At 34.4% G+C, this 14,654-nt stretch overlaps 1 protein-coding gene and 2 long non-coding RNA genes across 5 annotated transcripts in view; 1 reads left to right on the top strand and 2 right to left on the bottom strand.

The window, feature by feature from the left end:
- The window catches only part of LOC127864941 (uncharacterized), a 186,726-nt gene that overhangs the window by 141,415 nt on the left and 30,657 nt on the right, over window positions 1–14,654 (top strand). The window lies entirely within an intron of this gene.
- Window positions 7,511–10,072, bottom strand: LOC127864984 (uncharacterized). Its single transcript, XR_008042420.1, has 3 exons — window positions 9,654–10,072; window positions 8,396–8,486; window positions 7,511–8,127 (listed from the first exon to the last, which is right to left on the bottom strand). It is a non-coding gene; the product is annotated as an uncharacterized LOC127864984 (long non-coding RNA).
- Window positions 8,560–9,628, bottom strand: LOC127865007 (uncharacterized). The gene is made up of 2 exons (XR_008042447.1): window positions 9,008–9,628; window positions 8,560–8,845 (listed from the first exon to the last, which is right to left on the bottom strand). It is a non-coding gene; the product is annotated as an uncharacterized LOC127865007 (long non-coding RNA).

Here is a 14,654-nt window from a genome sequence, read left to right as displayed (position 1 = left end):
TTTAACTAACTGTATTTAATACTTCTTTGCTAAATTTCAGTCAGTTTAAATTAGCCTTCTATTGAATGCACTTATCTTCATACATTCTTTCTATTAGGTTAAAAGTAACCTGATCCTGTACTTGGTCTCACATGCGTGACGGTTTACATAGTGACAATGTTTACTATAATTACAAAACTGCGCCGCAAAGAACATTTTGGATCATAGTTTGGCAAATATTGGAGTTTAGGTGTGATTTTCTGAGTCAAGTTAGAAGTTTTAAATCTTGTGCTAATGTACAAAATATATAAATATGTGTGTATTTGTAATAGGTTTCTTTATTGATGGATATTTAGTCTGAATTTTGAGTGTAAATGGGACTTTGTTGACATTGTTCAAAAGGTACAAAATGGCAGCAAGTGCTCAGTTTTCAGTTGATCAGGGTTCTAATGAAGTGAATGACTATATTTGTAATGCCTGTGAAGACAAGAATAAAGTTGAGACAAGTGCTGATTTCTATTGTAAACAGTGTGATCGGTTTTATTGTGGAAACTGTATTGATTTACATGGTAAATTGTTGGCTAAACATACAACATTTGGAAAAAAAGATATTGATAAATGGCCAGTTTCAAAAAAGGTGGTGCATTTTCTACTTTCTTGTGATGAACACAAAGACAATAAAGTTGACAAGTTCTGCAACACCCATGGACAGCTGTGCTGCCCTCAGTGTGTATCCGATTATCACAGGTGCGTTAGCCTTCAGTTGTTTAGTTAGTACAAGAAAAATATTAGAAAAATATATGGGCCATGCTCTGTGAAAAGGGGGTTTAATGCATGTGTGTAAAGTTTCATCCCAGATTATTCTGTGCTGTCCGCAGGGACGACACTTTCCACTTTTACTGGATTTTTGCTAAGAAGAAACTTTCTTGAAACAAAAAATATCATAGTAGCGGAAAGTGTTGTCCCTGATGAGCCTGTGCAGACTGCACAGGCTAATCTGGGATGACACTTTACGCACATGCACCAAACCCCCTTTACACAGAGCACGGCCCATATAATATATAGAAATTAAGACGTTTTCAACCCATATTCATCATGATATAACATCCAAAACAAGAGACTTTAATACAAAGTCCATGTTCATTTTCAAACCCACCAATCTGTCTTTAAATTAAAAATTATTTTTATTTGCTTTTGTTCGGAAATACATTTGAATTTTGAAAATCATCATTTCAAACAGTGAAAAAAAGCTGTGAGAATTATTAGTTTTAATTATTATTAAAACCTTTCACTTTTATGTGAAATTATATTTTTTATGTTGATTTGTAAGTATTATAACCACAAAATGTTCAGCTTTACACTTTCAAACTTGATGACTCTTGATCATATAAAAAGAAATCCTGCAAGCTATCAGAAAGTACAGAAGATAATAGAAAACACTTCTCATACAATTTGCGAGTCAATATGAAGATTACGCATGACCTAGGTTGTTTTTTTGCCCAGAAGTATAAGGTATATATTCTGAACATAGAATCTTAGTGCAATAATTGCTCTTTAAGTACATGGTATTTAACTAAGGCTGTCACGTTTAAATGGTCGCGTTTTGTGTTTTGCTGAAAAACGTTTACCAAAACAGTAAACGTTTAAACGACAGTCAATATCAATATAATAATTTATTAATATTGGGGTGCAAATAAATTAGCCGACTAGCCGTACGAAGTATATCGATGAAGAACTGCAAATCTGGGTACTTGCGGTAAATCCGGGCTACCGAATTCAGCAGTAATTTATTTCTGATTGGTTAGCAGATGGCACAGACATGAACGGAAACTAACTAAAAATCTTCGCTTCTTTCCGAAAATCTTATAACTTGGCAACGAAACAGTGCATATGCCGCCATCTTGAAATATTTTAATTGATTGATTAGCAAAGTAATACACTGCGGTAGCATGTTGAAAAGCAATATTTTAACCAAATTATATATTGATTACGTTTTTGCTAGTTAACTGGTTATTCATTTTCTGCGGTCAAACGATATGCACATTGTATTTCATGTGCAAATTACGTGCATTTGTTTTGGAGTGTCGTTTTCGGAAACAGTATTTTTCATCGATTTTACATTATTTTCGACGTTCTTTAAATTATTTTTATAGAATGACGAATGTGGTGATACGGATGGTCTGTTTTATAATATTTTATGGTTTTAATATGACGTCATTGCGCGAATCGGATATGCACTGAATATTTCTTCCGGAAATAACTATTTTCAGTTTGGAAATGCGATGGTACTGATGCTTTTTAAACGAAGATAGGGATACCGTTAAAACGGTAAAACGGTAACGTTTCGTTTATTTGATTTCGTTTAAACGTTTAGAAAAATCTGTAAATGTGACACCCTTATATTTAACCATAAGTGTTAGTAAAAAAAAGTGTGTCATAGGTTTGCCATTACTCTGTATGATAATCCCTTCCTCTGGTCAACCATCTGTACATATGAACAAAGTGAAATTACTCAATAATAGTCATGAGGTATTATCTTGAAACTTATTTTTTCTTTCAGCTTTTATTATGAATAATTTTACTGTGGTTTAATGGGTGTTTATTTTTTCTGCAGTTTTTTTTATTTACGTACCACCTCTCCAGTATCAGGTAGATTATACAACCTGAAGTGCGTTTTATGTAAACAGGGCATATAATACAGCATTTCCTTGGAACGTGAATAGCCTATTGGTATTGGGCTCATCTCTCTAACCTAACTTGCAGGTATAGCAGGTTAAAGCTCCAAAATGTTGACTTGTTTTTCTCCACTTAGAAATGTATTATATTTTGTTGAATTGTTTATGCACATTTGATTGTGTATATATCATAAAGCATGTAAGTTCCTTATTTTTATTCTATATATTTGTACTTATAATAATTACCTCATACACAATAAGATACCACCTAATACTAAATAACAAATAACAAATGATAATCATTCAACACAAAATGGCTAGTCATTTTCAGGTAGGGCTTAAGTACCCATCTCTGTATAGCAGAATTGTTATGCCCCCAACGGGCGGCATATAGTTTTTCTCACTGTCCGTCAGTCGGTCAGTCTGTATGTCTGTCCGTCTGTAACACTATTTGTGTCCGCTCTCTTATTCAAGTAGTTCTCATCAGACCTTCACCAAACTTGGTCAGAAGTTGTCTTAATAATTTCTAGGCCAAGTTTGAACATGGGTAAATATTGGCTTTTTGGTGTAAACTTTGCGCGTCCATGTTGACCGGGATCCATCCGACTGCATTCACCGTAAGTATTGATTTTTAAAGAATTATTCAACCGCGAAGTATAGCTTAAACCAGTCTGAATTTCTTATGAAAAATGTCTGGCATACAGGTGTTCCTTAAAGGGGGCGAGGACAATGTTCAAACGTCCGAAACGAAAAACACGTGTGCATTCGAAAAAAGGAAAACTGCTTAACATTTCTTTTGTGATCAGCTGGCATGAATAACTGAGTAAGCAGCATTTTAGCAGTGATAAAGGAAACTTTATTAGTCATATCAGCCCTTTGCAATCTTTATTAAACATATATTTGAAGGACGAGTGCATGTGTTTGTAGGACGAGTGAACATTTTCATGCACTCGGCCTGCAGGACGAGTGCAGTTTAGAATTTTTGTGTCCACTGATGACATAAGCTATTCTGGCTCAAAGTCATTAAAATATCATATCACTGGATGACCTTGACCTTGATGTACTGATCAACAAAGAAATAGTGGTCATCAACACTTCATTACAAAACTATCTACCAAACATGATCACTGTAGGGTAAACGATGGATGAGATATTGTTAAAAAACCATGACGTGGCATAATACTGGGTGACCTTCACCTACTGACCTGAACAAAATTAGGTGTCATATACTCATCACTTACATTTCTACCAACTTCGGTAATTGTTGGAAGAATATTTGGTCAAATATTGATAGTAAGACCATACAAATCAAACATGATCATAAACAATTTTACTGCAGCTACTTGCCATGATTCGATCCGAAGCAGCTTGGTTTACTAAACCACAGTAGGTTCCATGTGGGTTACTTTGTGCAGATATGAACTTTATCATACACAACACGAAAACACTATATAAAAATGCTAATTTGTTATTTAAGAATAGTGAATTTTGGTTCTTTTCTAAGTTATTTAATCTTAAACAAAGGTTTAAGTATTGTTGTGTCTTCAACATTTACCTTGTGAACAATCTAGAGGCCATATTTATTTTCCAAGCTTCATAACTTGGTCAGAACATTAAATTTTGTCTAAATATAATTTTTGTCTAAATAATATCATTGCCAAGTTCGAAACTTGGATGTGTGAAGTCAAAAGATAGGTGGATAGGTCAAACCAAAGAAAAAGCATGCTAATACTCCAAAAGTCATATTAACTGTCAAATCATTATGAAACTTTGTCAGAACATTTGTCTCAATTATATCATGGCCAAAATCAAAACTGGGTTGTGTGAGGTCAAAACCCCAGTAGAAATGTCAAATGAAAAGGCTTGATAACACTCAAGTCATGTTAACTGTTGAATCTTTATGAAAATTTGTCAGAACATGTTTTCCTATGATTTCTTACTTGATTTGAAAATGGTCGAAAGACATGTCCACCAGGAGGTGGGGCTATTTTCCTTATATGGCTATAGAGAAACTTAGTGAACACTTTAGAAGTGACATTTTTAGTCCAATCTTCGAAAAACATGGTCTGAACATTTGTTCTAATGATAACTTGGCTGAGTTCGAAGATGGTTGCTGAAAAAACATGGCTGTCTAGGGGGAGCAGTTGTTATGCCCCCGGTAGGGTGGCACATAGCAGTTGAACTGTCCGTCAGTATGTCAGTCAGTCTGTCCGTCCGTCCGAAAAAAACTTAAACATTGGCCATAACTTTTTCACTATCGAAGATAGCAACTTGATATTTGGCATGCATGTGTATCTCATGTAGCTGAACATTTTGAGTGGTGAAAGGTGAAGGTCAAGGTCATCCTTCAAGGTCAAATGTCAAATATATGGCGTCTGTCCGTCAGAAAACTTTAACAATAGCCATATTTTTTTCACTATTGAAGATAGTAATTTGATATTTGGCATGCATGTGTATCTCATAGAGCTGTACATTTTGAGTGGTGAAAGGTGAAGGTGAAGGTCATCCATCAAGGTCAAATGTCAAATATATGGCGTCTGTCTGTCCAAAACTTTAACATTGGCCATAACTTTTTCAATATTGAAGATATCAACTTGATATTCGGCATGCATGTGTATCTCATGAAGCTGTACATTTTGAGTGGTGGAAGTTCAAGGTCAAGGTCATCCTTCAAGGTCAAAGGTAAAAAAAATAATTTCAAAGCAGAATTCTCATGAAGCTGCACATTTTGAGTGGTGGAAGCTCAATGTTAAGGTCATCCTGCAAGGTCAAAGGTCAATTTTTTTTTTCAAAGCGGCGGTCTTATGATGCTGCACATTTTGAGTGGTGGAAGTTCAAGGTCAAGGTCTCTCAAGGTCAAAGGTAAAAAAAAATAATTCAAAGCAGCGCAATAGGGAGCATTGTGTTTCTGACCAACACATCTATTGCCTATATATGGCTATGATATGGGTATAATTAATCCTTGTGAACACATTTTAAGTCTAATTTTAATGAAATTTGGAAATTTGGTCAAAGCATTTGTTGTAATGATGTCTGAGTTAGAAAATGGTTCCAGTTTGTAATAAAACATGCAGGCTGTCAAGCGGTCATACTTTTTCCTACTTTTTCCTACTATTTCCTACTTTTTCATCAGGATCCTACTTTTTCCTATTTTTTTACCAAATCTTCCTACTATTCCTACTTTTTCATTTTCAATTAAGAATATTTTTTTTTAAGAGTTTATTTAGTAAACTTGCAGGATGAATGAATCAATGGCATGACTGTATCCCTGGTAATGTGCATTCATCTAGATGAGACCTGACAATTAACCCATGCTGACTGTCTTCTAGCACCTCTTCAGGAAGCATAAATATTTATTTCTTATGTAACGTTTGAAAATATTGACAATTTTTTTTAAGTAACAATAGTGCCTTGTTTACTTCCTTAGCATTTGAACACTGCAGACTTCACATACCTTACACAGTTCCCAGTGATGCAAGAGCTGAGGGCACCCATTGTTTATTCCAGTTTTATTTTGTCTCTATTGACAACAATTTGACCAAACCTTATGCATATTTACATGATATTGCTGTTTGGAATGTAGAGATATAGAGATACCATGTATTGTATGAGTGGTTATGAAATATGGAATTTATTACACAAGTTATTGGAAAAAGATAAAACTGATGCTTTGCTGAGTTTTCATCATTTTAAAATATAATGTAATAAATTCTGTATTACATGACAACAGATATGATGTTCTATTGATATCATAGGCACATCATGTTTAGTAATTAAAAATAAATGCACAGAGCCTAAATGTCCCGATACATTTTTATGCTCCCGGTAGGGTGGCATATAGCAGTTGTATTGTCAGTCCGTTTGTCTGTCTGTCTGTCTGTCTGTGTGTCTGTCAGCAAACTTTAATATGGGCCATAACTTTTGCAATATTGAAGATAGCAACTTGATATTTGGCATGCATGTGTATATCATGGAGCTGAACATTTTGAGTGGTGAAAGGTGAAGGTCATCCTTCAAGGTCAAAAGTAAAAAAGTACAATCCAAGGGAGGTAATAAGCTTTAAAAGGGAGATATTTTCTAAACCTGCCAAATGATATATTGAAATTTTATTTCAAAGCGGCGCAATAGTGGGCATTGTGTTAACGGCATTATTACACTCCGGCGAAGTAATCAATACCGTAATGAAAAAACCATTATTTGAAACTGGAATAAACAATGTAGTGCAACTGTTTCATTGCCCAATCAATGATGTCATAAAAGATGTCAGGTGATAAGGTCCTATCTCCAGTTGCATAATCTGCTCTGCAATGACCAGTGAGTTTGAATGTAACTTAAGTTATTATAACTGCACCCTATTGTCAATTTAAATGTTTCACAATGTAGCTGTAGCAGAGCATTGACACTGCTTTATATACTAGTATTAATCTTGTACAACAAGTTGGTGTATCACTAAATAAATTTGGTATTCTGCTTAAGGATATAACATGCACGCTATATTACCATTTTTATTGCACAATATATTACCATTTTTATATCGATACACAGAAGACCTCTAACCACTTATTGGATGATACACCAAAATGAACAGCATCTACTTATACTTCTTTAACAGGGTAGCTTTGCTTGAAACTTAATTATCATAGATGCACTATAAGTGCTAAAATGCCTAGTGGGAAAACAAAGTTTAACCCTTCATGGATGGAGAAGTTGGACAACAGTGGAAAAACACTTGGATCATGGTGCAAGAGAGATACCTGTACGAAAAAGTTTGGGCAGACTGTAACCAGATTATGTGCAGAATAAAATACACAAAATCTGTATAGAACCTGTGCAGAAAATATTTGGTGTCCATTAAAAATGAGTTGAAGCAGATTTCTATTTATAGATTTTTTCAATATAAACAAAGAACGAATTCTGTACAGATTTTACGAATTATTTAAATTAAGCAGAATTTTTTAGGGGCAGAAAAAAACCTGGGCAGAATTAAATGTGGGGTGAACCAAAATGTGAGAATGGGATTCTGTGCAAAATAAAATCTGTACACAAAATAAAATCTGTACACACAAAAAATTCTGTACAGAAAAATGTAGCAAAATGTAAAGCAAAATATATAGACTGTAAATATTAAACATTTTTATTTAATGATATTATGACATGTTTATATATATATAAGAAAAGTAACAAATACTGACAGTCAATAAAATAAAATAATTTACTCTTACACATCCCGTTAAGAAATAAATCCCTAAATACAACACACATTATTGTATCACTGTTATATGACATAAAAACACAGTAAATAAAGTAAGTTTATGTTTTAAGAAATTACAGTTATTATATTGAGATGAAAATCCCTTTTTCTTCATTTGCCTGAACTAGACCCTGGTGAGGTACCATCACTCTGTGACTGCACTTAACTGAGCCAGTGGTCGTTGTCAGGGGAAAGTTGCTACACAATCTTTTTTGATAGTTGCTGAAAGCAAAAAATACACATAACTATTTTTAAATCATTTTGTTTAGTCAATCTGAATGAAATGATCATATGGGATCTACTAAAATTACAACTTAAATAACGCAACATGGTTCACCAACTTGCTTCTCTTTATATTTTGCTTTTCACATTATAAAATAAATTTGACATTTTTTCAAATGTAGGTCATTTCATAGCGTGTTTTATAAAAAGAGAATTTGTAATGTTGATTTAGTTACAAACCGCATTATATTAAGTTTTTGCTTCACACCTTTTAAGTGATAACAGCACCATTACTCTGTGACTGCACTTCTGAGGTCGTTGTCAGGGGTAAGTTGCTACACAATCTTTTTTGAAAATCGCTGAAAGCAAAAAAAATACAATTTACTATTTAACAAGGGACAAAATTGTCACAAAACCAGGTTTTCATTGTGAAAAAAAAATCTGATAAAGGGAGAAAACTCAAACTGAACTTTTGAAATGACCAAAAAAAATTAACCCCCTTTGTAAGTTTTTTTTTTTTTTTTTTAAATCTATTTTTAGTCGTGGCGACCTTGACATTGGAGATATTGACGTGATTCTTTCGTGGGACACACCGTCCCATGATGGTGAACAAATGTGCCAAATGATTTTAAAATCTCACAATGAATGACATAGTTATGGCCAGGACAAGCTCATTTATGGCCATTTTTGACCTTTGAACTCAAAGTGTGACCTTGACCTTGGAGATATCGACGTAATTATTTCGCGCGACACACCGTCCAATGATGGTGAATAAATGTGCCAAATGATTTTAAAATCTGACGATGAACGACATAGTTATGGCTCGGACAAGCTCATTTATGGCCATTTTTGACCTTTGAACTCAAAGTGTGACCTTGACCTTGGAGATATCGACGTAATTATTTCGCGCGACACACCGTCCAATGATGGTGAACAAATGTGCCAAATGATTTTAAAATCTGACAATGAACGACATAGTTATGGCCCGGACAAGCTTATTCCGCCAGCCCGCCAGCCAGCCAGCCAGCCAGCCCGCCAGCCAGCCAGCCCGCCCGCATTCGCCAATCTAATAACCAGTTTTTTCCTTCGGAAAACCTGGTTAAAAATTACTTTGTTTAGCCAATCTGAATGAAGTGATCATATGGGATCTACTAAAATTACAACTTAAATAATGCAACACCTTTTAAGTGATAACATAGCTTTCGTAAATATGTAATTAAAAAAAAGGCTTTACATTTTGTGGCAGAGTAGTTATTCATAAATAAATCTAAGTATTGGTTACATTGCCCTTTCATTTGGTCACTGATTAGGCAATTGATTGTTACAACTATATGTTGGTTTTGTAAGATAGAGATACCTTTGACTGACTTATGTCTTTTATGTGAACATACTGCAAAGATAATTGGTTTCATCATTTATTTAAAATGTAAATCACCCACCAAAACAGATCTTTGTAACTGTTAAATTATATCATTAAATTAAACATAACATTATAAGATAACAATGTAAAGAAAAACAATACAAACCTGTTTAACAGTTCAAAGCATTTCCAAAAGGGCCGCTTCATAACTCACTGAATTCCTCTTTTAGAGACTTGTTAATACACAAAATGTTGATTTCCACATTCTAGTTAATTGTTTATGAATGTCCATCAAAGTATTTCAGGATATTGTTAAAACTTCAACTTTAAAAAGTCCCAACATTGCTTTGAAACTACATTTCAGGTCTTGCATGGATCTATGTTTACATGTTCAAATTTGGCTCCCAACCAATCAGAAGAGATTATACACATTCCAGCAAGCCAGTAAAGATAGCCCCAGTTTCACATTACAAGTATCAAGCAGGCAGGATTTGTTTGTTAGGGGTTTATGATTATTTTCAAGTGAACTGTTACAGAGGTGTATACAAGCACTGACATTACAATTTTTCATAGATAGAGTCAGAGGAAGGCAAACTAAACATTTAACCCCAGTGGAAATACATATACCATTAAAGCAAAGCAGTTTTCATAAGTCAGGGGGGGGGGGGGGGGGGGAGGGGGAATTGAAAAACAATTTTCAATATGTATTCAACCCTAAATCAAGTTTACTGTAAGAACCTTAATTCAAAGATATTTTATGATTATAGTAGATCTACATGTACAAAGGTACAATTAAAAGGTAAATTATCATTACATACTCACATATTTTAATATTATGACATGTAATATATACATGAATGGCAATTATTGTATAAATTGAACTGAACATAAATATTGTTTTTCTTGTATAGGGCAAATGTTTCTCATAATAAACATTTAGAAACTTGAATCAGGAGTCTATTTTTTTTAATTATCTAAGTCCCATTTTGAAATTTTGTTTCAATAGTTTTCTAAGTCCAATATTCTGCCTTGCTTAATACTGCCAAGTACCAAAATTCTGTCTTGCTAAAATGCAGAGTGCTAAAAATCTGTCTTATAAAAATGAAAAGTATAAAAATTCTGTTTGGTATAGTAATATGTACAGATGAAATTCTGCTTCATTGTAATTCTGCTTAAAAAATCTGTACAGTTTTCCAGGCAGATTCTGGGTCTGTGTGCTCTTTGTACAGAATAAATGAATTCTGTCTTGATTCTGGGCAGATTTTGTACAGACTCAGTACAGAATCTGCAAAGAATTTTCGTACAGGTACCGGCAATGAGTTTGCAAGATATTGTACTGTCTGAATGAAGTCCATCTTGTTGTAATTCTGGTGCTAATCAACTGATAAGTCATGCAGATGGATAAAAACACAAGGAAAACATGAAATACATGCATGATAATTCACAAAAGCGTGGAAGTGCCCCAAAGCCAAGCAGCTCTCAGGGTGGTGGGAATAAATATATCTGTATGCAAGTACAACCATCACACAAGAAACAGATACAAAAGGCTGAAATCCTCTCGGCCCTTAAGGTAGCTTCAAGTGGGTATCCATAAAGAACATGTGATGGCACTCCTGCTCTGTTTCAAGCTATGTTTCATGGACCTGTGTCTAAAAAATTAGTATTATGTATTCCTACTTTTGAGGGAAAAGTTCCTACTTTTTCCTACTTTTTTCCTACTTTTCTTGCAAAAGTAGTTCCTATTTTTTCCTACTTTTTGAAAAAAGGTCACTTGACAGCCTGAACATGGCCACAAGAGGGTGGAACAGTTTTCCCTATATGGCTATAGCAAAACCTGGTTAACGCTTTTTTGCCATATTTATTGTTCAAGCTTTGTGAATTGAACTTGGATACAAGCATTTTTTCTAATCATATTTCGGCTGAGTTTTATACTGGGTCTAAAACAAGGTCACTAGATCATATTTGAAAAAAATCTTGTTACCATTATAAAATGTGCTTTTTGGTCAAAACATTTGTTGTAATGATATCTTGGCCAAAGCGGAAAATAAGAATATACGAAGAAATTAAATATTTATGTTTCACAAAGTACTTTTAATATTCATGAATCCACCTTGTCATAATATATTAGTCCTTTTGGGCCTCAGGTAAGCGCCGTAGGGCCCATGGTCCTCTTGTTTATGTTCCGGATAATACTTACAGAACATAATATTAGCAAGTGTATGTTTTGTTTCTTTTTTAAATAAATAATTATTGATAGTAAAAGAAAGTACATTATTTTACAGGAATTTTTTGCTACACTTTTCATGTTACAATTAATTGTTTTGTTAAATGGCATCTTTAGTGATACCTGTCATGTTTGGTTGCTGTGAAAAAAAGTTAACTTAATATATTTCTAGTTGAATATGAATATTATTTGCAAACTTTTTTATCCCCACGCTTTTCGGAAAAAAAGTGAACTTGAAGTCAGCGTTCAGGTTTTGAAATCTGCAACCGCGATTCGAAAAAGGCTCATACCTACTTTGTCCCTTCAGATATTGCTTTCATATTTGATACGCATGTGAAGCCGGACAACACCTTTCCATGAAGTTGTTGGAAGCATATGTATCTGTACAATACCTTACCATGCGCATAAAAGTTTTGACCCCTGTGAATTTGACCTTGAACCTAGGGTCCGCGTTACGATTTCCAAATCTATTATGTGGTTATCTCCGTTGTCTGTCTGTCCGTCCTGGCCACTCTCTCCTCCTACACTATTAGCACTAGAGCCTTGAAACTTACACACATGGTAGCTATGAGCATATGTGCAACAGTGCACTGTTATAAAAGTTGTCATTTTTCTTATGTTGTATAGTATAAAGTTAATTGCAAAATATTATTCATATATCCCAATTTAAAAGCAATCATTGACACTAGGCTTGCTACTGTATGAAATTTCAATATCACATTTAAATAAACAAATTATTAAACCAATTTCTTGGATCCTCCTTTAACACATTTTATAATGGCGTATTTTCTTTGCGATGAATAGATCATGTGACAACAACAAAAGCTAAATAATCACAATAGGTTAAATGACAACAAAATATATTCGGAGATAGTAGACCAGGTTTGTAGCTGACTTGTATTCCCTAAAAAAAAGAACCTGTATCTTATCAATTGGCAAATATTAGGGCGCAAAACCCCTGAAATTGGGAAAATTCACAAAGTTAAATCTTCCGATTGTGAATTATAGGTTTTTATTAATTGCTTGGTATTAAAAGTAAAAATCAACTCCAATATTGATTTACATTCATTTTGGCGTGACATGTTCAGTGTAAGTGCTCATTTTATTAGCTCCACTGGCCAATGGCCAGCGGGGCTTAAGTCATGGTCAAGTGTCCGTATTGCGTGCGTCCGTGCGTTAACTTTTCCTTTAAACATCTTCTCCTAAACTACTGGTCCAATTGTGATGAAAATTCTCAGGAATGTTCCTGGGGTGAACCTCTTTCAAATTTGTTCAAATTATGCCCCTGGGGTCAAATTTGACCCTGCCCCGGGGGTCACAAAGATGAAAATTTGCTTATATAAGGCCTATTTTGTGAAAACTTTCAAAATCTTCTGGTCCATAACCATTGGGCTATCAAATTTGGTATGTAAAAACATCTAAATTTCCTCTACCAAATGTGTTCAAATTATGCCCCTGGGGTCAAATTTGACCCTGCCCCGGGGGTCACAAAATTAAAAATAATTTTATTATGCTTATATAGGGTCTATTTTGTGAAAACTTTACAAATCTTCTCGTCCATAACCATCGGGCCAAGGACTATCAAATTTGGTATGTAGTGACATCTCATAGTCCTCTACCAAATTTGTTCAAATTTTATCCCTTGGGTCAAACTTGACCCTGCCTGGGGGGTCACAATGTTGAACATATGCTTATGTAAGGCCTATTTTGTGAAAACTTCAACAATCTTTTTGTCCATAACTGTATGGCATAGGGTTACCAAATTTGGTATGTAGTGACATGTAATAGTTCTCTTCTTAATTTGTTCAAATTATGCCCCTGGGGTCAAATTTGATCTTGCCCCAGGGGTCACAAAATTAAACATATGCTTATATAATGCCTATTTTGTGAAAACTTGTCCATAACCATTAGGCCTAGGGCTACACAATTTGGTATGTAGTGACATTGTATAGTCCTCTACTTAGTTTGTTGCAATTATGCCCCAGGGTTCAAATTTGACCCTGCCCTCGGGGCCACAAAATCAATTATATGCTTATATGGGGCCTTTGTAATGAAAACTTTAAAAACTTCTTGTCCTTAACCATAAGGCATAGGGCTACCAAATTTGGTATCTAGTGACATCTAATAAACCTCTACCGAATTTGTTCAAATAATGCCTCTTAGGTCAATTTTGACTCTGCCCAGGGGGATCACACAATTGAATAAACGCTTATAAAGTGCCTATTTTGTAAAATCTTTTAAAATCTTCTTGTCGAAAACCATTCAGGCTTATGGCTACTAAATTTGGTATGCAGTAACATATTATAGTCCTCTACCAAGGTTGTTCAAATAATGCCCTTTGGTTCAAATTTGATCCTGCCCTACGGGTCACAAAATTAAACTTTATATACGCTTATATCTTGCTTATTTTGTGAAAACTTTTAAAATATTCTTGTCCTTAACTCTAGGACCTAGGGCTACCACATTTCGTATGTAGTGAGATATAGTAGTCCTCTACAAAGTTTGCTCAAATTATGCCCCTGGAGTTAAATTTGACCTAGCCCAGGGGGTCACAAAAGTATACATGTGCTTAAATAGGGCCTATAGTTAAGTATTTGCACATGCCGAGAAAATCTTCAGCATTTTTTCACCAGTGGAGTGATACAGGACCATCATGGCCCTCTTGTACTTGTTAGTAAACTTGCAGAAAATGCACTTATGGAAAAAATTGAATGAATTTGACTTTCTTTTTCGAAATTTTCAGACAGTAATTTTGATTTCGTAGTTTTTCTTCAATTGGGAAAGAATACCTTTTACAGGTTCTTTATTAAGAAGAAAAAAACTCGCTGGGTTGCATGTCATAAGCCCCTTATCACAGGCTAGAATGTTAATACTCAGACTTTATTTAGAAATAGCAGGGTTATTTTGCTTTGCAACTGTTCGGTTTGTCAGTTGGTCTGTAGA

The sequence above is a fragment of the Dreissena polymorpha genome, chromosome 1 (assembly GCF_020536995.1).
Source record: "Dreissena polymorpha isolate Duluth1 chromosome 1, UMN_Dpol_1.0, whole genome shotgun sequence".
Lineage (NCBI taxonomy): Eukaryota > Metazoa > Mollusca > Bivalvia > Myida > Dreissenidae > Dreissena > Dreissena polymorpha.
This window is presented reverse-complemented; position numbering and strand designations above follow the sequence as displayed.